At 32.0% G+C, this 27,000-nt stretch overlaps 1 long non-coding RNA gene and 1 other non-coding gene across 4 annotated transcripts in view; one reads left to right on the forward strand and one right to left on the reverse strand.

Moving 5' to 3' along the window:
- Positions 1 to 24,128, reverse strand: part of LOC145962399 (uncharacterized) — a 133,442-nt gene extending 109,314 nt beyond the window's left edge. For all 3 annotated transcript variants that reach the window (XR_014435857.1, XR_014435855.1, XR_014435856.1), the window contains exons 1-2: positions 24,087 to 24,128; positions 23,255 to 23,473 (exon numbers count right to left, since the gene is read on the reverse strand). This is a non-coding gene — a long non-coding RNA (uncharacterized LOC145962399). The remainder of the gene's footprint in view (positions 1 to 23,254; positions 23,474 to 24,086) is intronic.
- A 1,870-nt stretch (positions 24,129 to 25,998) lies between these two features.
- Positions 25,999 to 26,070, forward strand: Trnap-ugg (transfer RNA proline (anticodon UGG)). The gene has a single exon. It is a non-coding gene; the product is annotated as a tRNA-Pro (tRNA).
- The last annotated feature ends 930 nt before the right edge of the window (positions 26,071 to 27,000 follow it).

The raw sequence follows: 27,000 nt of genomic DNA on the forward strand, positions 1-27,000 counted from the left end.
CTGGTTACATTCAAATGTGTTACGCTGCATCGCGATTTAAAATTGTTAAATTTTTTAATAGATTTACTTTGCCATTTGATCCTTCATATAGGAATGTTCAAGGGGGAATTCATATTATTTATTATTTATACTATTCTACATTTTATATATCTTTTTATCTATTATATTTTATCTATGATATTTTTATATTCATTTTAATATCTTTCAACTTGTGAGAATTCTTCGTGTTAATTTTTGGAAAAGTTTTCTAAGAATAAAATAAAGTTTTTCCGCGTTACTTCACGATTAAATTAATGTTCATACCGGAACAAGCAAAAAATACTCAATCCCTTTTCGCTTATCCCCCGTGACGCGCGATTCATTCATGAGCGATCTCGATCGGTAATAACAATTCGCGATTCTACGCCAGTGACATAGTCTCGACGTGCTGCAAATACAGTAAGCCATTGTATTCACGTTCGTTGTGTCTTTTTCACAGGTGGAGTTTTTAGGGTCGCGGGCGTATATTGCTTGCGTGTTTCGAGAACGTGCTCGGGTGACGCTCGCATTTATTCCATCTCACACTGTGGACACTCCGATGTTCTATGGATTCCACGTGGCGTGCGTCGGGGACATGCAGGTGCGCGCGGAAAATACGGGACAAGGGTGTCTCGTAACGAATCGAATTCGCGTGCGCAATTTAATTAAGAATTAACCTCGCTCAATCTCTCGTCGATTGCGTGGGTCGACTTCGCACTATTTGCACGTGTCAGGACGTATTTCGCATTGCGAAGAATGCATCGACGATAAATAATAAAAAGGCTGCAAACAATGTTTTAGAAAATACGATATTTTAGTACAATTAAATTTTGTAATTTTAAAACAAGCTTAAGAAGTGTTATTTAATTGTAAGAGGAATAATTTTGTATTAAAATATTCGCGCGTGTATATAATTATAATATAATATAAATTATTACCTTATTAATAGAATTATAATATGTAAATAGAGATACACATATATATTTGTATGTATGTGTGTGTGATAACTAATCAGTATCCACAAGTATATGCATCCATTTATTAAATTTTTATTATTAGAATTGACAACAGTTAGAATTGTTCGATAATGAATGAGAATGCCGGAAATTAATGCTTAGAAGTCCAACTTTGTGCGTTTTGATTCGTGATATATCTTCTGATTGGCCAAACGCGCGCGCAGGCTTGATTACTCGGATGTTCCGATGGGTAACTATAGCTATATGACTTAACTTCAACCGGAAGTCGAGTTTCTCAAGTTTACTTCGTAATACCAGTTTGTATGTTTTGAATAGATGTCGGGGAATTACCAGTGAAACCTTTAAATCTATTTTGTGGACAAAGGTAGAGATAGATCAAAGATTCATATAATATGTTTTCATATCAAAAATTCATCAATAAAATATTCATATCAAAAACTTTTCAATAAAATATTGTTTATAAAATATTATAAAATATAAAATATTTTTATTTGTAACTTACGCAACAATGAAAATTATTTAATGAATTCTAGAAATCATTTGATAAAAATAAAAAATGTTATATAATTTTGTAATAAGAAGTTGAATAATAATTAAAACTATTTTTTATAATTACATCATTAAAATAAAAGTTGCTTAACCCCCGCTCATTAATTTTGCTCAGAAATTGAATATTCCCTCCTAAAGATATTAGCATATTCATGCTAGATATAACGCATTAAAGCAGCATAAACAATTAATATCTTCTAATATTATAATGGTATAGATCAATACTTGCTATTATTTTATAGCAATTAATTATAGTTAATTATGTCATTATTGATTAATATTCATTAAATTTTCTATTTTTAATATTTTTAAATTTGCACACACATACACACACATAGAATCAATCTTAATTATATATACATGTATATTACAATGTTATAGAATATATTCCAAGTATGTATATCAAAAAATTAAAAATTAAAATAATTAAAATAAATTATTTTTTCTTATAACTTGAAGATTCTAAGAAAAGTCCAATACCTGTAACCTGTGATAATATCTTATAGTATCTATATAATATTTAATATTGAATTAATTATTCAAATGTAAGAGAGAATTAAAGGTGAGGCAACCGCGTGCGTTATAAATAATTGAACCAAGATTTTGATGGGATTAAACGTCATTAAACGCCATGATGATTGAATACGTGATAATTATGCATACAGAATTGCAAGCTTGATCCTGCGAATCTATCTTCCTGACTATTTGTCGACGACGCCGATGCTTTTCTGCCTCCTTGAAGAGGCTGCTTTCACTATCGTGATGCAGTCGATCAACGATCTTGCGTTCCTCATCCAAGAGGAGCTATAAACGCGAGGATCTTTCATCCACAGAACCATCAATAACGCGCAACGGGTCCTGAGAGCTTAGAGGTGCTATGTACCGACTCCACCCAGTTTCCACGCTTCGCTGCTCCCGCCTAACAAGGCAGGTTCAAGTGCCTATTGTCGAGTTATGAATACGGGAAACATGTTCGATATCCCCACTCCATGTGCACACTCGAGAGGAGAGCAGTTACAAAATTATGATATATCACGCGTCACGCTGACGCGCGCATATGAAAGCGTGAAATGGACTCGCGACCGGACCCAAAAACTTTGCAAATCTATAACTAGAAAAAGAGAGAGAGAGAGAGAGAGAGAAAGAAAAAAAAAATTCTCTGTGCATATGTGTATGCGTGCGCGCTTGCATGGTGTATTTTTTCATTTTTTATATTTAACTGTCAAACTCTGATTTTGGTAAATTTGGCGACATTGAGCGATGAGAAGAACACGCTCGAATGTGATGTAGTTCGTGAGAAAAAGAGAAAAGAGAGGGCGAGCCTTTTTATTTTTACATTGCAAATTTCATCTTTCATCTTTTTGTTTGACTAAAAGCTTTATATGGAACGTAAATCTTTATGATTTTTTGATCGAGAGATTTAGTTCATGTTATGCATTTGAAAATATCAGTTTCAATCACGATTGTGCAAACAAATATTTGCATAAAATATATATAAAATATGTGCGCGAATCGTTATTCCAGAGAGATATACTTATATATTATATAAAATATTCGCAGTGATCGTAGTACAAGAAGATGATTCTTCATGCAAGATATATAAAAAGAGATTTTCATAGTAATGTATGTATGTATTTCTGTGAATGTCTCTTATAAACTAAAATACGTTTCTCTAGTTTGTTCGACTGCTTTTAAAAGTTTCAATGTATACATTATGATTGCATAATTGTTCCTGCTTGTCGCTGCTATTATTATTGTTATATTATTACCAATCTTATGTGTCATGATAATTGCCATTGGAAATGCATAGAGATCGCATCGTAAATTGTAACAACGCGCGATACGAAGGAAACCATCACAATGAATTCGCCGTGTAATACTTAAAGTGGCACATCATGCGTTTATTGAGGCTATAAAGTTTCGGCCAGATAATGAATGCGACCGCCGACTGTGACTTTCGAGCGCTTGTTACATTCTAGCATAATGATGGTGAAGTTATTAGCTTCCAAGAGACGCAATGAATATGCAACGGTTCGCAATGAATTGGCATATTTTCCCTAATGACTCGACGATGATTTCATATTAATTTCAGATTCCAGTATAATCAGTCAAAGTATAATCGACTTACTTGACAGAATAATATTGCATTTTCGTTAAATCGACAATATTATGCGCGTTTCATTTCAGCTTAAATTAATTTAATAATGAAAAATTACATCAAATTACAAAGTTTGTACGTGCACGGCCTCATGAATTAAACAGTTGTATTCATTAAACGTAATTTTATTCGATGGATGTATCTTTCTGTCTAATGCATTTTAATCGCAATGGTACCGTCATGATAACTATTAACACCCTACGCGAGATGTATTTGTACCGTAACTTCTCTCCTCTCCTCGACCAACAATTGTCGTCGCTCGAATCACCCTCGTTGTGCATTCCAGATGCTTTGCTTCGTCTCCTTCTCCTCTCTCCTCTCTCACACACACCGTGTTGTTTGCGCAAGTTGCATCCGCAATCCTCTGTCCCCTTGCTATCTAATTTAATAAATGTCCCTGTGCAGGAAGAAACGGAGGGGTTGCGGTTCGTTGCTGGAAGAATGGCGATTCGCTTCTCTCTGACGCGTAACCCATCTCTTTTTTCAATCGTCGTCTCTCCGGAATGTTCAATTTGTACATACTTTGAACTTAATGTCGGCCCCCAATGTCCCCCGCAACAATAACGGTGCCTGAACGGTATCGAATGACGCAACGACGCGGAATTTAATGATGCGTTCATTTAAATTTGCCGATTCTTGCACATAGCACACCATTCCGCGATTAATCACGTCACAAATTATATCGCTGTTAATTATATGCATTTATAATATCCGATATGACGGATAATTTTATCAAATATCAAAGGGCTTAAAATATAAAGAAAGTTCGATCTCTACAGCGATAATATTCATTGATAATAAAAAATACATTGAATATTAAATTACAGGCAAAGTATAAGTAAGATAAAAAATTATATTAATAATATAAGTAAAATATAATATTTCATTATATTTTATAATTGTCAATAAAGTGATAAAAATTATTTTATAATTCTAAATAGCCGAGCTATTTTCACAAAACAATAAAATTTACATAATTCTTCTTTTTATATAGTAGCAATTCATATTATACATATATGCAGATCACATGTCACATTTGGCCAATCATTTTATGTGTCTCATTAATAATACATACAAACGAAAATTACATAAATAGAAAATTGAAAATCTATATTTTATCTGCGACTGCTGCTTAATATTTCATCATTCATTAAAAATTTCGCGTTTAATAAAAAACTGTATTTCTCGACTGAGCGGAAAAAAAGAAAGAACAACTCATAATAAAATTTTCAATGGGAAATGACAGCACGCGCTATTAGAATGCATAAAGTATCTGTAATGTTTGCCTAGCACGCCATTTTTCTGAAGTTTTATCAACGATAATGATACCGCGCAAGTATTTCTTGACATTTCTTATTATTTCTATTAAGCACTGTTCTTTAAAAATGATACTAAATAGTCGAGCTTTTCTTATAATCTCGTTTAAATTACAGACATAATTTAAAATAATTAATTTTTTTACCTCAGTTGCTTCAGAAGATACCTGACCATCTTTTTCACTTTTATATTTTTGTTAATTTATTTTTATCAATAATTTTGTATTAAACTTTTTTTAAAATTTTATAAGGATTATTTTTACATTGTAAATAACTTTAATATAGTTTTACGTTTTAAATTATTTAGTTTATTAAAAAGATCGTAATCCCCAAATGGTTGAAGTTAAAAGTCGCAACCATGTTAGTAGTTTATCAAAGACGTCAAGCAATAGAGCACTTTCATAGCAGTGCCAGCAAAAAACGCATGGAAGAGCCGCGCTCTCGGTCGCCTGTGGAGCTTAAGAAACTCTGACAAATAAAGATTTATGACTGGAAAAGGTGGTTGATGTTGAAGCAAAGAATGGGGGGAAGGTATAAAAAGTACGAAAAATAAGTTCCAACATTAAAAAGTATTAAAATGTTGTAATTACTTTTCTTTGTTATTTTAAACTTTTATTTTACATATGAGGGGATAAATAGCAGGATAATAATAATTAACTGTGTAATTAATTCAAGCGATACAACGTTTTAGGCTTTAGAATATTATTTCAATATAATAAAGTATTATGACAATATGTAACTAAATTTTATACATACTACATATACTGCAGATAGAGACTGATATATTTGAAATAAAATATTTCTTGAAATCATTTAAGATATTTCTAATAAAAGATTTGATAACGATTCTCAGAAAATGGATAATTAAATATCATAATCTATTGATGTCACATAAATATCAAATATGCTTTAATGAACTTCGTCATAAGCTCTTACTTCCCCCCTGCTATCTTTCTATTTATCCTACCATTTGCGCAATAATAAAAACATAGTCAAAAGAAATGTCATTCGTCTTCTAACGTGGGCGTAAAAAGGACACGTGTAATACGACGCACGTAAATTACTGTTTACCCACGTTCTTAGTTTTATTATCAGAAATAATGTAGTATATGTGGGAGTATAGAGTAGGTAGAGAAAATATGTGTATTATCACGAGAAGTCGCGCTTTTTTCTTCTTAGAAAGATGCATTAGAGAGCTGAGAAGAGTAGGCAAGCTCCCTTTGATATAGCTCGGAAACTATAGAATATTTCCGATATTTTCACTCCTGACATTTTTCATATTCACAAGCGAGAAATAATTAATAAAATTCTATTCCATAATTAATCTCTGTGTGAACTTTACTTCAAAAAAATTTTAATTTTAAATTTACCAAGAAATATTTAATAATAAATAAAAATTAATAAGAAATGTATTTCCACACATGAAATATGTCTTACATTAGTGACGGTTGTTTTCCCTCTTGTGATAGCTGCTCAATTATTACACAATTTATCCCTCGTTAACCTCGTGTTTTAGCCCGTTCGCAGAAAGGTTGTTTACTCTTGACCAGTAGCATCTAATTTTTCAAGGATCACCGGATCGTTCTCCAGCGAAATCAATAGAATCCTCCTTAAAACATATTCACAGACTTCCTGCCTTTTGGTTTGAGTGCAGAATCGACTTTTTAAGTGACTCCCACGACGTATCCCGCAGCTTCTCGCATTTCATAATAGCTATTACTCCATACGATATCCACGAAAACGGAATGCCATTCGTTCGACCTCCATTCATTCGTACCGCCGATGAATGAGATCGAAAGAGGCACTTGGCCTTTGCATTTCGTCCTTCTCTCTCTCTCTCTCTCTCGTTGCAGAATTAAACCTCCTTACTATCCCCCGAGAATGCCCAAGTCATCCTGCCTCTTCCGTCGCATTCTCTTCATTCGTCCTTTTTTCTCTCGTCGAGCTGCATTTTATCATTGTAAACTCAACGAGGACTCCAGGCGAGAAATTTGAATTTCACGTAGGCTCAAGTCTTATGCGCCGGGACTCCTTTAGGTTATAGACACTCCAAATCACACAATACCGAAGTCTCGAGCACTTGTGAATGAAACTCCTTACTACGGGTTCGGTCTATGAATCGAAAAGAGAAGAAGATTTTGACCATCTGGTCAGTTCGATGTATTACTAGACTAATAATAATGGCCTCTCGGCGATCATTGAATCTGATGGCAATCCCAGAGAAGGCTCCGGAGTCTTTATGTTTAACTGCGAGAGAAAAAGATAAAAAAGAGGAAGAGAGGACGATGGAAGCAGAAAAAAAATCACATACAAGAATGACTTAGATACTACTTAGACACGTGTTTCATGGAATGAAAAGTCACATTCATTCGTCGAAAGTTCGACCATCGTTCTCTCACCAGGACTTTCCGACAGAGGCGCGGTCGGTTATTGATTTCGTATTAGCGCTTCAGGGAATTTCTCGTAAATTCACGTCGAGCTGAAGCGATGTATTTTTTCTCGTGTTCTTTTTTTTTCTTGCATGTATGCTGCTCTGTACTATCGTCCGCATCTTTACGGTTTACAAGTAAAAAACTGAGCTTTTTTCATACTTTATTAATAATGTAATAGAATGATGGTCATATCTAGATTGCAATCAGTTAAAAACTGACACTTTATATGTTATTTTGTGAGAAACTGTGGAAGATGAGCAGAGGAAGAAAAAAAGATAAGAAAATTATTATAGAATAGGAAATTTCTCATGTGTACAACAAATACATTGAGAAAATTGTGGACATGTTTAAAAAATGTACAAATTTCTAAAATATTCTTTATTATTACAGTTTTACTTTTAATTATTAAATTTTTATTTCTAACTATTAAATTTTTCGTTTCTGAAAAAAGAGCCGCATCGTATTTTTTGCGCATATTATATTATCTATTTATAATATGGGTCTCTATATATAACAGTTGTGATTTAAAAATCTATCGTTTACTCAATTCATTACATATTCATGGTTATCGATTTCATATTAGAGTCCTATTCTTGATATTTCTTTTGCAATCGCGACTTTTTCGAGGTCGGTGATCGCGAAGGAGTACGTAGGTGCCATTGGCATGAAAAATCGATTTTCTCATTTATTTCATCATCAGTGGCAGACGGTATGATTTATGGCGATATTGCAAATACTTCTTCGGAACTATAACAAAAACGAGCATCTCGATATGTACGTTGATGAACAAATCGATCCCCATCAATATCCGGTTTAGCTTTCCATAAAATATTTTATTCTACATATATGATATATTTTATTACGAAATATTTATATTTTCGATATTCATGTAAAAATAGATTTTGATGAATCTATAAAAGAGCAATTTGTTGAAATTTTTCTCGCGAAATGTTACACATCATCGCAATTTAATCAATGCAAACATTTTGCGGTATTTTATCTTTCAATTTCCTCTAAAAATTTCCTTAAAAAAAAGAACAAAAAAATTATACTTTTTACAATCGTTCTCAAATTTCCGCTATATAAAAAAAATTCATGATCATTCACAATGATCTGCTTAAAAAATATCATTTACGTTTCTCATTCTCTCAATACGTTATTCAAGATTTGCGCACATTGACGAGGCAGAAAATGTCGCCAAGATGCAGTAACGATTTTATCGCGACAGTGCATCGTGCCCTTTCTTTTCCAGAGGAATTTCATGGCAAGTATCTTGGCGGGGGTTTCGCGAATCGATTTACTCGGCGGTAGAAAGGGCGCGGGATCCTTTTGTCGCGTCTAAGAATTTCTTTCGACGTACAAGCGTCGGACGACGAAAATCGAAAATGTATCGAGGAAATCTCGCCATCGGGAGAAGCTTTATTTTTGCCCTTTGTGCGACTCGCCTCATGAAACCACGATCGCTGTTAAAACTGACCCCCGTCTGTCTTCCTTTACCGGTGAAAATTGCATTATGTGCGTAAAGCTGATCCAGAAAGATAGGCGACATCACATTGTGATGTCCTTTTATCATAGTTCACTCTTCGCTTAATTGTCAGCTTTATATGTGAGATATGCATCTCGCCTGGATTAATCGCCAATCGTATAAATGTAAATGGATGTAGATAGAGAGTGATTTTCATAACATTATTTCTTATATTTTCTCAACATCTATAAAAAATATTATACAAATAAAATATTATCTTTTTTTATAACTAAAATTTACAACTGTTTATTGAAAAAAGGAGATTTATAATTATTTATTTGTATAGTAAATGAAGACTTGTTATTGTAAAATAACATCGAAAAAAATAATAATTATCTTGTAATAAACATTTGATTAAATTACACTAACTTTCTCTTATATGTTAACTTTATTTTTAAAAATTTTTACATATCAAATATTTATAATATTTTGTAAATATTTACGTATTAAATATATAATTTAATAATATTAAATTTAATAATAATAATATATTAAATATTTCTATAACTATACAACAAATTAATTTGCTATTAAAATAATTTTAGTTGTATTTCCTTTAAAAATAGCATTTGTAATGTGTTTTTATTGAAAAGATTATTAAAAGTGCACAAGATTTTTTCGCTCTTTCGATAAATTAGATAAATGTAACTTATGACAGTATAATTTTAAAATAAGATGAAAAAACTCTATAAATTTCTTGCTAACAATGGATTTCCATCGGATATGTTGGATCGGTTGGCTTATAACGAGCAAAATAACAATTTTTCGCCATAAAATACTATGTAACAATACATCGTTAAAAAATAGTCCACTTTAAAAACTTTCAACCGCTTTCTTTGCCGACTTATCCTCTCGTTCGCAGACTGTGCGTTAGTTTGTGCTCTTTTTGTTACGAGTTTCACACACAAATAATATTTACATGAATTGCGCCGAATAGTATTCACAGTACTACGAAACAGTAGCTACATGCTACATACAATCGCAATTCTCTCTCTATTTCCGACAATAGTTTCAAACCGCCATAAATTTTTGAGACGTAAATTCCAGCAAAATATTATTTTTGTAGTAGATAGTTATAATAAAAATATCATTGGAAGATCAAAATATCCTTTTTAAGAAAACTTTTATTTTTGTACAGATTATATAAAGTGTAGTTAATTAAGGTAAAATTGATTTATGTTGTCGAGAGAAAGAGAATCAGGTAAAAAAGCTTAAAGTAGGTTTAATCTCATCATTAATAATATTAATATAATATTAATATTTATATGGAAATATAGCTTTTAATATATTAACCAACAAGTATAATTTGTTTTTTTTTTCAATAAATAGAAACTTATAAAAATTTCATGAAAAAATGTGTGATCTATAAATTTAAAATTCGACGATTTATATCGTATATCTTTGAGACTATATTTCCACTGAACCTGGAAATAAAAAGTAAATCGTGAGTACAATATGTAAAATTTAAAAAGAAATCAGAAACGAAGTTGAAGGCTCTGATATTGGATATTCACAAATGAAGAAAATAGGTTAATTGAGAGCCAAGCGCGGTAATTAAAGTGCAAGTTAATCCTTTTTCCTTCAATAAGACTTTTTAATTATTTAAAGTTCTACGTTGCGGTCTTATTTGGACCATTATCAGCACTGACAAACAATGTAAGAGACTGAAACGTACGACTTTGAATAATTAATAAATCTTATTAGAAGAAGAATTAACTTGCGTTTTAATTATTGCGCTCTCAATTAGTCCGTTTCTACCATTTGTAAACATTTAAAAAAAATATACAAGAAGTTACAATATGCCAAAAACGCGAAGTTATTTCTTGGTTACATTGTGTGTATAGGCTAAATCACCTTACGCGATTATAAATTTAGGTGTAAAAGCAATGCTTTCATGGAATCGAGAAAAAGAAAGAAAAAGAATAAATTAAATTTAAAAATTAAAAACTCATTCAACTAATCCATCTCCCTACTCTTTACTTATTTCATTAACCTTTCGGGCTATTGAAAGAGAGAAAGAGAAAGAGAGAAAGAGAAAGAGAGAAACACACACACTCTTGTATTCAATCATCATATTTTTCACGTGGTTCCAATTTTTAATCAAAAAATGCATAATTTATTAATTTAATATTTATATTTGCTCTTATTATATAATCTCGATATATTTAGTAGCAAATCCCTTACACACGTACGTTGTGTTATTTATATTACCGTAAAATATTATCATAGAAATAAATATCTTCATATAAATATTGAGTTCATTATTATATTTACACGGATAAAATTAGTGAAACAAAATGAATGGAATTGCATTAATCTATGTGCATTGCTATGTCGCACAGTTTACATATGACTGGCGATAATCAATTGCAAGTATTTCTCACCACGCATGTCAATTACTGGTTTCACGACCAGTAATAGTTTATCGATACTAACACAACGACCCTTTTGCGTTTTCGCGCTCAATTGTAATTCCGTTCTGCAATTACTTAAATTCTGCCCTAATTACGAATCCGTGATCCACGTTTCTATTATACCGTGCATCGAAATTATTGAATTTACCGCTATTGATTGTAAAATGTACAAAGCCATTTATTAAAATGCACGCTCTCGTGAAACGAAATAAATTGAAAGATGTGATTAAAATAAAATTATGCTAGGAATATTTAACATCGCATATAAAATTTATATAATTTAATACGATGTTTAAAGAACGTTTAAATAATGGGAACCTTATGATTTTGTTGAAATAGGGCGAACGGACGCTATAAGATTAAGTTTATATGTAGTTTAAATTCCTATAAAAAAACTCTGTATAAAAAAAATTGTAGTTCGATGTAAAACGATAAAAACAGAAAAAAGCATTCAAAGGGAGCGGAAACGCTAGGGAGTGCATTTGCGGTTAGCTTGCGAATTTGGTTCGGTTTCGTGTCTCGAGGCGTTGTACCGGCGTTCTTGTAAAACGATTGCATAAAGGAGCACAACCACTATGTGTAACACGCGCATGTATAAGTTTTTGCCTTTCGTTGGTCTCTTTTCTACACGGTCGATTGCATCGATGACGATGGCGATGCACTCGAGAAAACATTCGAAACGTTTCCGAGGCGTGTACTTCTCATGGAGAGGCGTGAAATTCTTCGTGAAATGCTTCTCGAAAATCCTCGAGAGATCTACCATGTCGAATCCCGACGGAGGGCCGTGGATTGCGCGTCCGATACATCGATTCTAATGCGAGAAATCGATGTGGAACGAGACAGCTGCTGAAGACTTTCGCCGACTTTTTGCAAGTTCGCGGAGTTCGAATGAACGCCGTTTTTGAATGACCGTTGTTTGTCCCATAAAGGTTTGACGCTTGTCAAACTTTAATGTTTAAAAATATGAAGTGTATTTTTATATAAGAATTATGGGCATTATATTTAAATTATTCTTAAACATTCTAATTATATTTTTGAATATTGTGAAAAAAACAAATTAAATAAAATATGTATTAGTATAATTAAATATATACATAGTAGTATAATTAAATATATATTAATACAATGAATTTAGATACCATCTAATCGTTAAGAGGATTTTTTTTTAAATTGAGAGAAATGTTTTAAAGAACTTTAAAGTTAACTCGAATAAAAGTACCCGCGTTGTCTAGTTGAAAAATGCTTTTACTTAACTCGAGGTTAGTACTCGAGGAAGTGTATAGTATGTATACTGTGCGATCCATTCTGCTTGTTTGAGAAACCAGCGAAACTTTTATTGCGCATATATTTGCTGTCAGTGAAATAAAATTCCTAAGAAGTACTGATCCTTCACTGGCAAGTGTGCATTATATAGTTTTCTGTAACGATCACAAAGTTACTTGCTTTCTCCCCTTTCTCTCTGAATCGATGATGCAAAGCTAACTGATGAATCTCGAAAATCGAATGTATTGATATTTTTGCGAGGACAAACTTGTTTTCATCCTGGTATAGTGGTTATTCTTGATCCAGGCAATTTGTCAGAGAAATCGAGACAGTGCAACACTGACAAAGCCAACGTATCAAGGATGGAGTCTCATATTGTAAAAAACATACTATGCGAGTTCGAAAGCCACATTGGTAGAGGGAGAGTATTGAGCTAAAGAAATCTGAAGAAGCAGCGAAAATTTTTAAATAGTTCGATAGTCTCGCTAGTAGAGTAGGTAGGTAGGTAGATACGCTAACACCTGGTGGCTACCTGAAGACCGCGAGGCGTGACGTAATTTATCTAGTGGTAGTCGGGCACGAGCAATAATTCCTCTTGACCCGCCCCTTCTCTTCATTAATATGAGCACAATAGAATGCTCTCTGACAAATTGTTGAATTCTAATGCAACAGCAAAAGAGATAATTCAATGGCAGGGAAAAACTAATATTAGATCAGATCTAAGTCTCGAAAATTTTGATAAGATAAATTTAATTATGATTAAGATATGAATACTATTATTTAATATTTATCAGTTTTACGTTAAAACATTTTTTATTACTTTTGCAATTTTATTATAAATTTATGCATGGCTCATTTATATGAAAAATAAAATAGATTTATAATTTATAAAATTTAGTTATGATATATTCTATCTTATAATTCATAAATATTATATATATATATTTTTTTTTAATTTTAAATTTCTCTATAAATCTATCTACTCATAAATTTTTTATAAAAGATTTCTATTAAATTTGAATTGAGTAGAATGGTTTTTAAGAAGCATTTTTTGCGATGGTTTGAAAGTGCAAGAAGACAGAGCGACGATACTTTGTCATTCGAGACAGGATCCATTTGGCTTAATTCTCGAAGAAAAGTACTGATGACTTTCACGCCTCGATTCTCGGATAAAAATTTGTCATTGGCGTCGTCAGCATTGCGGAAGTCGATAAATCTTTGTTCGGACGAATCTAATCCGACTAACCATCATTGCACCTGTGCAAAGTCCATAAACCGAGAATTATGTCCGGTCAGATTCGTCGGCTTTTATTGTCAGACATATTGCTGATTCAGTATCGGCTTTGACCTCATTAATTATTCACGTGCGAACGAAACGACATGATATAAAATTGATAAGCTCATCATTTCGTTTTGAGCTGAAAATAGAAATTGAACGAGATATTTGCTTGAATTGTAATACATCAAATATATAAAATGTGGAATATGTTGTATGTTAAATATTATATTATTACGTATATTTCGCAATTTGAATTATATATCAGTCACATCTAATTCAAAATAAGAAAGTTAATCTGTGACAACGTATCTGATAGAAAAGAGCAAAAACGCACAGTAATTATTAAAATAAACATGGATAAGCATACGCTTATCCATGTTATATTATAACGAAATATTATACAAAAAAATGTAAAAAGAAGGGGTGAAAGATATCGCTCGTTGCTTCGTTGTGATATTTATGCGGGATACTAAATACAATAGTTCTGGAAAATCCCAAAACTTAAATTGAGCATAGAAATGAATGTGACACATTAAATTACAGGTCTTTAGACAGCAACGTAACTAAAATAACTTCTATTGCGGCGAGATCTCGTTAAGTTAACGTCACGGGATATTTGCTCTTTCGATCCTGCAGTAGCAAAGATAATCCCCGCGGACTCAACTCTTCTCCCGTAATTCACTATTGAATGGAATTGAGAAACGAACGCCGTCATGCATACCAGCACGTAGCGATTGATGATAGTCAATTACAAAATTTATGAGTTAACCTAGTTTGAGGAAAGACTGTACGGTCCGTTTATTAATTTACGTTCCCGCCGGAAGAAGATCTGGCGGGAACGGGGCGAGGACCGGGGTCGTGTGTGCTAAGCAAAGAACACGGGCCATCGAGTTCCCGATGGTATCTTTATATTGCATTATTGCATTAAGCACTTCTGTACACAACGAAGGGTACGCATCGCGTCGGGCCAACAATAAGGGCACCCACGGGGGCCCATGAATCCTACAAACGCGCGGCGTATTATAGGCTGCGCGCACAATAGGTGGGTTCGATCAAATACACGCAAAACTCTTCGTTCTGAACGCATGCAGAAAATCCTCATCGGCGGATACAAACGCTATGATCGCGACGATACACTTCGGATACTCTTGCATCGGATATAGAATGATTGTATCGTTTCTCGGGTCTCAGATCGTGGATTAGCCGTCATTTATCGAGAGAAAAATTACTACAGCGAAATATCGAACACGCGCACAATACCGTGCATTGTATTGAGTCGAATAAGATATTAAGTGTTCACTAATTAATTCAAAAATGTTATAATTACGTGCATACTTTTTCTTTATTCTTTTCTCTTCATTAATTTAAAATATGCTATAATAAAATTCTTAAAAATCTATGATTTTATAAAAATTGTATAATGTTTAATGTCAGACGAATACTCGTCATCTGTTAAACTCGTGAGAAATTCAAATCTGTGAGCTTACATTGTACCTTTCTTGCTCGATACGCCATTCAATGAATATGTAAAATATAACAGACGCTTTATGAAACGTATCGTTTGCCCCTGAGGCGATCATTTTTTTCTTATATGTACAAGAGAAAAATTATAATCGTGTAACTCAGGCCCGATGAATACCAAAACTGTTTATGTCTGGTTATAATAGAACTAGTTGAGCAGGTCGGGCTCGGCCGTTTTAACGAGCCATTAAACGATAGTTCACTTGTTTCATGAGAATCGTTATATTCCGTTATTGTAGTTACAATCTACACGAATATCCATTAAATAAATCGCAAGTTTCTTTGATTTTATTTGAATGAATTTAAATTCTTCTCGCATGGAATTCTGGAAATAAAATAACCTGAAAATTGTAATTTGCTTAAATAAATTTTTGTAACTAATGTTGTCCATTTCTATCTCGCGTAGAAATATTATTTAAGTAAATAGAATGTATATATGTGTATGTATAAAGCGAAAATTAAAACAGTTGACAAGTTTAATTTAAAAGTTGAGTAAAGAAATCGACCGCATGGCTTTAATCACATTAAAATGTATGTGTGCATTCCTTTTCATTTTACTAATATGAAAATAAATGGAGACATTTAATTGCGCTATTCCTTTTATTTTATACTTACAAAATAAAAATGTCACGTTTATAATTGATAAATGTCGCTCGCGACTTTTCTCTCTCTATCTACTTAACATTTCGAATTGTCAACGTGTAAAATATACGAAGCAATATAAAAAATGTATACGCTAAATTTATATGTGTTTATGCAATGTGCTGGTATATCTACAACATATCCGATATATGTCATAGGATTATCAATATATATGAAATGTGGAACAAGATTGTAATACTATTTAGAATTTTTTTATATTAGTCGCGATATTTAATATCTGTTAGTTATAAATTTATGCAATTATTTTTTTACAGACACTGTGCATCGAATAATTTTATTACTTCGCTACTGAATGATGCACAAAGTTTAATAAAATCTTTTTCATGTTTCGACTTATCAATACGAAAGTATATAAGAGTGGAAAAGTCGAAGAAAGTTTTTTTTAAAATTTCTTCACGATATACGTTCTCAAGACTTTTTGCTTCGGCTGTCACAATACATTTGCATCTTTCAAGCGATTGCGCGATCTTTCATTATAATTTCTTATGAAAGATAGTTTCTGAGAGACGGTGTATTATTTTCGAACAAATTTTCTGCATCTTTGCGCAACGTTTGGAGATTCCATTACGACGAGAGGAACGAAAAGAGTCGAATAAAAGATAGAAACAGCGCGAAGTATTTCCAACGTCATCGACATGTATGACATTCCGTATCGCTCCACTTTTGCCTTTTTATATATTTCATGAAATGCAATATTTATTTTGTGACTCACGCGCACATTGAACATATTCTTCAGAGTTCATATTTTAGGATAAAACCATGGTAGATTTTTCTTTACTTTGCATTTTTTTATCAATTTTTATCATTGACCGAATCTCATTTAGTTATTCAAATTCAAATTTTTAAATTTACTTCTATCCATATCATAACAAAGATAACTATCTATTTTTAACGAAAATCTCTTTCAAACCGGTTCAAAAATGTGTGGTATCATGAGGATCACTTCCATTATTATCTTCTGGAACAGACATTAATCTAATGCAACGAATGTGAAAGGTAAAAAGATATTTAAAAAATTCTATTTTACTTTTTGACATATTTATCAAAATATTCGATTATCAAAATTAAACAGATAGAAGAATGTTTTTTGTTTAATGTATGTCTTTATTTATTAAAGCAAAAGAACTGCTGATTTTTTTCCTTTCGAGTAGCAAAGATGACAACTGATCACGAGTGTGGAGTCAAGATGCAGAAGGGAAGTTATTATGTCACTGTTGTTAATCCGTTTAGCAACGCTCCCAAACCGTTGGCAGAGCAGCTCGCATGTTCGACAACGCAAATACCCGACTGCAAGAACCGCAAACCAACATCAAATACCCACAGGGTGTGAACCTGAGACCGTGTACCTGAATGCGAACGGAGGTCGAATAGAGAAGTACGTCTCCTTTGCGTAAGGAATTTACTTGATCAATGAAACGTTATTGTGTGGTAACAGCATTGCATTGTTGCTAAGCAACAATATTCGCTTCTTCTCTCACTTCTTTGCAGATTAGCTATATCTCGTAAATATCCTTAAAATTTGTCACGCTGTATCTTTTACAAATTAGCAAAAAAAAATATTTTTCATCGAAAAATCTCTGCAATAATATTATAATTTTACGCTGAAATATTTTTAAAATGCTTGGTATTATAAAATCAAATATCATTTAATTTAAGACAATTCCTTGATATAATTTTTTTATACATATAAATATGACGTAGAAGATGATTGATTCAAATTCTTTATGAAAAGAGATTTACTTCGAGGTAAACCGGGAAACTTTCTTGTAGAGCTAATATTAATAAAAGATACGATGAACAGATTTTTGTAATTATTTTGTGTGGAATTTTGTTCCTTGTCAGTAAAATTCTGTCAAAAGTTAAAACGTCTCATAACGCCATAATTTATCGCTTACATTATACGAAAGTAATTTAAGAAGTTTAATACACCGTCCTGCCCTGCTTTAATAAGCCTTTAAAGTTTCTCACTAGATTGAAGAAAATGAAAAATAAAGAAAGAAAATGGTCCAATATGTTTCCATATTTAAAGCATATAGCAATATTTCTCATATCTAATTTTGTATCTCAATTTTACATTCGTGGAAATCAATTATATATAAAATCAGATCAGATGGTGCATCTAAATTATTTAAAAGATATTAAATATTAATATTATAAGTAGAAGGTATATTACTACTAAATTAATATGAAGTATAATTATAGTATTAAATTAATATCTAGTATAAATATCTAGTATAAATTTTATATCCCTCAAAAGGTAGAATATATAATACGTATGTATTCCATTTAATCAAAAACAAGCAAGATTAATAAATCTATTAAAATTAAATTTTTTTCATGTATGTTAAACAAATATAATTATTGAAAATTGTGGAATATAAACGTTGTATTTTTATACGATATTCTACAACGTAAATTTACGTAATTAAAATAGTTCTATATATAATATTATTTTAATTATTTAATAGTAATGTATTTCCTATATAATATATTAATATTTAACATTTTTTCAATAATTTTATATATCCTTTATATGCATATTTTACTCATAAAAATTCAGATAACATATATAAGTATTAAATTATTAATAATATTTTATTACAGAAATTATTGAATGACTGAACACGTAGATTTAACGATCTTATTAAAAGTTACAGGAAATCGAATCGGTGTATAACCAAGTGCACTTGAGCTATTCAATGCGTAGAGGCGAGTGAAGGAGCATTCAACGCGGCTTTAACGCTTCACTTGCCGAATCGTCGTCGTCCTTTAATGTGACAAACAATGCAACCTACAGGGGATTCATTAATTAAGTACGCCTCTTTTGCTCGAGTACGACATTGACTTAAGTGATCAACAAGTAATGCACTCTTTCAAAGAGAACTGTTCGCATTAGTACAAAAACACACAAAGTGACTTTGAAGCGAAGATCGATCCCCTATTTAGCTCTTTCAAATGTATGAATATTTTAATATAATAATACGTGTAAAGCTGTATACTGTTTTTATACCATTTGACTTGTTGGAGCGTGTAATTAATTTTTGATGCAGCGATAAAATTTGCTCGAGTCATTAAATTGAGAAATATAAAAAAGGAGTATAATTATGTTTAATTGTATTATATATATTTCATTTGATTTTGTCCTTTATATGGTAAAAATAATTGCAACATTATTTATATATCTTCTCACTAAACACGTGACTGCATAGATTGCAAGAGACTTTCTAAAAGCGTAATTTTGTGATTGATAAAAGTAATAGTCGTACATGCATAACGTGCATGGTCTTGATAATTATCAAAGCATCGCAAATGAAAAAGTATGCACATCTATAGCATTGTGGTAAAAAATATGTATCTATAAATATTAAAAGGAATCTTTAAGTGTTATATAATATTATTAAGAAAGAGTTAAAAATTATTTTGAATGAAAATGTTAAATGGCAATTGATAGCTGGACGTATGTATATCGATTAACTTCGATACACGCCTTCTATCAATAAACTACACGTGCATGTATTCGTGTTGAAGCGTAACCGCCTCAAATGAAATACGCATCACATGATTAATCAATAATCCATTGAAATGAGGAAGATGTTAAAAAATTCGATTATTCAGTAGGCAGCGTTATTTCGCGGATAAAACTCGTAATTGAAATTAATCACTAATACGCGCGCCGCTTGAATTTCGCGACTCTGTAAAATTAATTTCGTCGCACCTCTCGCTCCAATTTAAACCCATATTCGTCCAGCTAAGGCTTGCATTAAAATATACGCAAAATCCTTCTATGCATATTCATGCGCGAAAAAATGCATTGCAATTAAATTTTTCTCTCGTCGACGAAATCGTGAATAGCGAGTTTATATTGTGCATTGTGAAGTATACGTATTATTTCGCGTAAAAATTTATAAATTATTAAAAATTCTAAATTGATTTTTTTAATAATTCAATTTTTCAATATTTTCAATAATTTGAGAGTTTAAACTAATAATTGTGCACATTAAGTACAAAAAATTGCCTCAAAATACGCAACTCTTTTTATTTAATAATTATTTAATTAAAACTATTTGTTTAAAGATAAGAAAATAATACGCTTCTCACGATTCTAATTAATCTGAGAACGAGAGAAAAAAGCAAACGTTTTTCTTAGAACCAATATAATTGGCAAAAAATATTTTTTTATTTATATTCAATATATTTTAAATTTTCGAGATAAAACATGATTACTTTACATTTTTTATTAAATTTATAGGAACCTTTTCTTGTACGTAATGAATAAAATCTGTCCACGTCGGCATGATTTTCCCAATTCTCGCGTCGTAATTATTCTATAACTCGTAGTAGAACGAGAGAAAGAAGTGAAACGTTTCTCTTAGAACCAATATAATTGGAAAAAAATATTTTTTAATTTATGTTCGATATATTTTAAATTCTCGAGACATGATTACATTTCTTATTAAATTGATAGGAGCCTTTTCTTGTACGTAATAATGAATAAAAATCTGTCCACGTCGGCACGATTTTCCCGATTCTCGCGTCGTAATTATTCTACAACTCGTACTTCTGCGCGCCTGCATTTTGATTTAGTGGCGCGATTGGTCTCGCTGAGAAATAAAATTAGCATAGGCATAAGTGGTCGCGATTTTTTACGACCGGTTACAGAGAATTGTGTTTCGGGCGCTCATTGCCGCGCTATTATGAAAGTCGCGCGCATTAATAAGTCGCAGAGGGGTTCAATCGTAATGTCATGCAAATTTCTCATTAAACGTCCCACGTTTGAAACCATAAGTTACGCGCCTCACATATTGTAACGGCTGCGGCTGATCGATTCGTTGCTCCCGGAAGTTCGTACGGAAGGCACACCGTTTAATTAGAACCGAAATGATTATTAATTATGAATTAATCGTATTCGCGCTAAACTTTCCAGTCCATAGAAAGGAAACGGAAATCAACGATTCACTACAGAAATTGCGCATTTTTAATTTGTATCCATTCGTTATTAATTAAAAAATTTCATATTATGTTTTTAGATTATCAGTCCATTATATACATATCATAACTCATATATATTGATGAGTGGAAGACATAAAAACTCACAAGAGTTAAGAAAAGAAAGCATATTTATTATGAAATTTGCCAAACTATTAATTTATCTTATTAATTATTATATGTATAACAGTTTGTGCTCTATCGTTATCATTGAAAAATTTTATTACTGTATCTTGACTTTATTACTATACATCGAAATATTATTAAGACTCAAAAAAGTATAAAAAAGAATAATCTAATAATTGATTCATTTCTCTGCTATAATAGAATATCTATCTTTTTATCCGGAATTATCAGCAATTAAAAGAAGATTTAATATCTCTGGAAATATGCTTTTATAAAGTTTCTACGACAGATCCTTTTAGCATGTTTAAATGCATTATAGATATAATCGAACAGAGATACTTTATTCAATAATCGTATTCTCTTTTGTAAGAAATACTTTGTATCGAATTCCTTATAAATCTGATTTAAACATATATATGTATATTTAGAAAAATTTTGTAAAACGGGATTGAATGGCATTATGGCAACGATCATACATATTAATTTGCAGCTTAATTTTTAATAAACTGAGTTTTCAATACAAAAAATGATAGTACTTTATTTGCATTTGTTTGTTTTAATAATAATTTCGTTTGTAATTAATATTATAAAAAATATATCATTTAAAAAAAAACTATTATTTTGAAAAGAAAAAAAAAACAGTGATATATGATATTGAATCAAAATTATAGAGTTATTTGTAATTTTTCTTTGATTTATAATTGTGCCGTTTAAAGGTTACAGCTTATTTACAATTGACAAAAAAACAGCATTTTTTATGTTAAGGACATTGCAAATTACTTATGTCATATTTTTAAGAATTATTTGCAGTGATTGTTAGTGATCATTTTTTATCTCGTTTGTCATAATAATTTTTTTATCGCATCATTTAAAAGTTATAATATATTAACGATATTAACAAAATACTTTAATTTAATTAATTTAAAAATATTCTAAATCTATTTACACATGTTTATTAGAGTGTATGCTGTAATACTTTTAAACGGCACAATTACAAATGAAAAAAAAGCTGTAAACAATTACAAACGATTCTAAATTAATATATCAAATCATATATCAACGATATTTTTTTATCTCAAAGTCGGATAACAATTATTTTTTCAAAATGTATTTTTTTACGGCTTCAACTACAAACGAAATTATTATTCCTACAAATAACTGCAAACGAAATACTATCATTTTCTCTATTGAAAATTTAGTTTTTGAAAAATTGAGTGCCAAGTTGACGTAGATCGATCGCGACCGACGTTTTAATTCAGTTCCGATGCTATTTCCGCGGATTGAATTGCGTCCCGAGTGTCGATAACCGATCGAAGAAATGTCTTTTCCCTCTCTCCTTAATGCTGTAAATCAACTACGAATTCCTCACTCGATTTCCATTACAAAAAGCCCTCTCTGCGGCGCGCGCGTCCAAAAGCAAAGTACAAAAGCACTGACAACTCTCATTCGCGAGATCTCGGCTCTATCGTTCTCGGCATCAAAATAGAAGACAGCGGAGCGAAGGCGGGTTCCGGCGTTAAGTGGTTGTCCCCTCGTGCGAACCATTGTGTTGGCGCGAGCTCAAGTTAATCCCGCGCGCTTCTCTCGATCCGACCGATAAATTCCGGGTTAAATAAGGATTAGCGCGATGACTCGGCGAGGACGGGCAGGTCAGTTTTTCGAAAACTCTTTTCCGACAAAACCGCGAGCAGTCGATCGCCGCCGCCGCCGTCATCGTCGTCGAGGAGTCTCGTATTACGATCGGCAGATCGATATCGCGACGCGTTAAAGTGACGTTAAAAGGTACGGAACGAGGGACACGATCGACATCATCGATAGATCGGTCTCGCTGGAAAGATTATCTCAATGGAAATTAGTCAGGAACGCGAGATCCTTGATTTTGGAAATGCTGATTATCCGACAATCTCGTGTCAAGTATACAAAATTATATACATATATATTTTTAGAATTAATGAAACGTTAAAAGTACCTGAGCTATCACAAAAATAGATGAAAAATTGATCACAATAATTATTAAATTTACTCACATAGTGATCCCTCCGAAGTCCTGACCTTCGTTGCTCCAATGTGGACATTGACTCCAAATTTTTATTACTCACTCGCGTAATATAAGTCGATTAATACGCGAATAATAGACAATTACGCATATTTAACAGTTTTTCCATGTTCGATTCGACACTTTGGTTATTTGGTTTCCGCAAATTCACATGAGAATATGGCACGAAGCAAAATGATCGATCACGATCCTGAATTAATGGATCGCCCATATATTTAATTCGGCACTCCCGGCACTCTTTACAACGCGATATTCGTTATGAACGAGCAAAAACGAGCAGAGAATATAACGCGATCGTTGCAGATTTTCAAATAAACGACGAGGAATAACAGACAAAGAAAGTGTAAAAGTAAAGGGTCGTCGCGAATATTATAACAAGACGTATTAATAACAACGCATTCGATTCGCGATTCTGCGGTACTTGATACGATTTGACGTTCAAAAAAATGTCACCGTGTCGATGTATAAAATGCACGAAATCGAGATCTAGATGCTTCGAAAAATTATGCCGAAATGTTATCAAGAATAAAAATTCGTCCATCGTAATAATCGTTAATATTTTTGTGTAATTTGATTTCATTTTGAATATGTCATGAATATAATAATTCAATCGCGCAGTTGTACGCGTGACGTCTGTCGAGCGTCTGAGGTCATTTTGTGACGTCTCGATAACAACATTGTGCGTCCTTTATATTTTCTCCGGATTTACATTCGCGAATATTGTGCGCGAACGAATGTCAGGAATCTTGAAAGTACGGATAAGTGAGTGTTGAGCAGATTTTCGAATCGATTAAAGTACTTACGCGATTATTAAGTGTCTGCAAATCATGAGACGTCATAAATTCTCCCAAGCTTTACGAACATAGCTTATCAAAGTCTGGAAGCGTCCTTTCGATTGTTTCATCGATCATTGTATGTTCCCGTTCGTTTCGCTCGAGCAGTTTACGCGTTGAAAATGTCGTGCAATGTGACAAGTATGGTCCGTATGTCATATTAATTAAGCGTACAAGAGCGCAAATACAGTAAGCAATCGCGGGATGCAGTGTAAAATGACATGAATTGATCGCGAGCGCGGCAAGTGTGTTTGAAAGTATCGAATAAACTAATGAAGGATCTTCGTATCTAATTACTCGTCCCGATTGTATCGCGAATATTAATAGTATAATCAATAAATGTCGATGGAATACGAGATGTGCGATTGTGTTTCACGTTATTTTCATGCGTTCTTCATGTAAAAAACGTGAGTGATTTAAATGTCGAGAGTATCATACGAAGGACCAAGATAAATTGTATGGCGTGAATTAACACGACGAAGTGCCTAGGACAATGAAACAATCCAGTAATACAGAGGAAGGAGAAGTGCATCGAGTACTATCGGCGATACATTGGCCGATGAATAAATACGTTATTATACTGACATGATCAGCTGTTATTTATCTTGTTTGCGATGACTCGATATCGTTGCATTATATAGTCATCGATGTGATTATGATTATGATTGGACATGTTGCATCACTTTTGCATTTGAGATACGCTATCAAAATAGAATCGGTGCTTTATAAATTCTTGGAAAAATATTAGATGTTAGTAAAATTATGAAACATGAATTTTTGTAATTCATACAATTAATACTATTATGAAAATATAAATTAAATAGAAATTTTTGTTAAATTTAATAAAATAAAATAAATTAATTAAATAAAATAAATTTAATAAAATAAAAATTTCGTTGCAATGTATTATAAAATATAATGCATGAAGATAGAGAGCGAGACACATTATTTTTCACAAAATATTTCCCTCGATTATTATTTTGAATTACGACTATAGCACTTGCCGAAATAATATACGTGTTTTCAAAGTTGTCAGTCAACAGTCTTTAAGACTGTCCGTAGCTCGATATCATTCGGCATCGTTCAAACAATCGCGTTGTCTCGATCTCCACTTGGTGAGTCTATTCAAAATCGGCTGTCTGACCGCACGTCAATGGGGAGATTCCATCCCTTTGATTCCTTCCTATGCAATCAGCCAGCGCGACCACAAATCTTCCCCGACCCTTCGACATGTTTAAGGGCCGCGCGGCACGTTTCCATCGCGTTTTTGCCTGAAGGGTGACGACACGTTACGAGCGAGTTAACTGTCGCGAAACAAAGATACAACGGTCTTTTTTGTCATGATATTAAATGAAGGTACTGTTTTTTTAGAGACAGAGAAAGAGAGAGAGATAAAGAGGGAGAAAGAGAGAATTATACCCCGAAATTAAGTAGCTATTTTATGGTTCTAATTGTGATAAATGCTCCAAATGGTAGTCGAGTTTGCATTTGTGGTGTAATTTGTTATTTGAAAAAATACTGGGTTTTTTTACCTGAAATAGCAATTTATTAATTTATTTCTGACATGATAAGCAAATGTATTAAAACTTTTACTAATAGGAAATGTATTATAATTATAAATTTTTTTGATATTAAAGATAAAATCTCTCGATATATTTTTTCATATAAATATCATTATTTCATATAATGATAATAATAAAATATATTTTTAGTATTTTCACAAATATATGTTATTAATGTCAGATATAAATATTAATTTTTTTTAGATTAGACAATGACCAAATAAATAAAAAACATGTTTGTACACATTTGTATATGTACAATAAGATTATTTATATATGTATGTACTTTTGTCACGAAGTAAACATGTGTCTCCCAGAACGGCTCAGTGGTCTAGGGGTATGATTCTCGCTTTGGGTGCGAGAGGTCCCGGGTTCAAATCCCGGCTGAGCCCGATTGTCTGTGTTTAAAGCAGATGTTAATATTTTTATAGCGAGGGATCTTGTTTTTGTTGTTTAAAAATATCATTTTACATGCCATTGTTTTCCTAAATTTTGTTTTAAAAAATAATACAACTTAAAATATAATTTGTTATAAAATTATTATAAAGTATGATATAATAATTTATAAAAATATTAATTAGAAATTAGATTACATTATTAAATCAGATATTTAAATCAGATATTTTATTAAATTAAATTATATTAAAAACTGAATTTACAATTATTATTTACTTATTTTTTAATCACATTTATTATTTATCTAATTTAAAGGGGAAAAAAATGGGATTGACTGGAGTTTTATTTTTTTCCTATACATAAATTATTATATAATATTTCATAATATAATTTTATAATAAATTATATTTTAAGTTATACTTGTCATTTTTTAAACAAATATTTACTGAGACAATGGCATGTGAAATAATATTTTTATGCAACAACAAAATCCGCTATAAAAATACTAACATCTGCTATAAGCACAGACAAATGTGACTTGGCACGATACGCTTCATCGCGCAGAAACAGGTTTACAATAATCGATCGACCATTGCGGTACGCTTGGTCAGGTTTTCGGTTAAGTTAAACTGGTCCCAAAGGCAATTTCCTGAAAGTTGCCGGCTTGCATTGGAGGCGGACACGCTTGGGACACAGGTGCGTTTAACGTATGTATTTCACGGTTAATGCGAAGATTACACAGGAAAAGGTGCACGATACGGATGGCATTCGTATGGGTGATACGCCGCCTGCCACGCGTAATGATGATGTAATGACGCGGTGAAACTTTATCTTTATTGTTTCTACCTTAGCGGTTACCAATTTTCGAACGAGACAGTAGTTCCTTTCTTTCTAGACCCTCATAGAGAAAAGTAAAGTATAATAAT

The sequence above is a fragment of the Camponotus vicinus genome, unplaced genomic scaffold, assembly GCF_025532165.1.
Source record: "Camponotus vicinus isolate PSW18456_S1 unplaced genomic scaffold, iyCamVici1.0 SCAF_1, whole genome shotgun sequence".
Taxonomy (NCBI): domain Eukaryota; kingdom Metazoa; phylum Arthropoda; class Insecta; order Hymenoptera; family Formicidae; genus Camponotus; species Camponotus vicinus.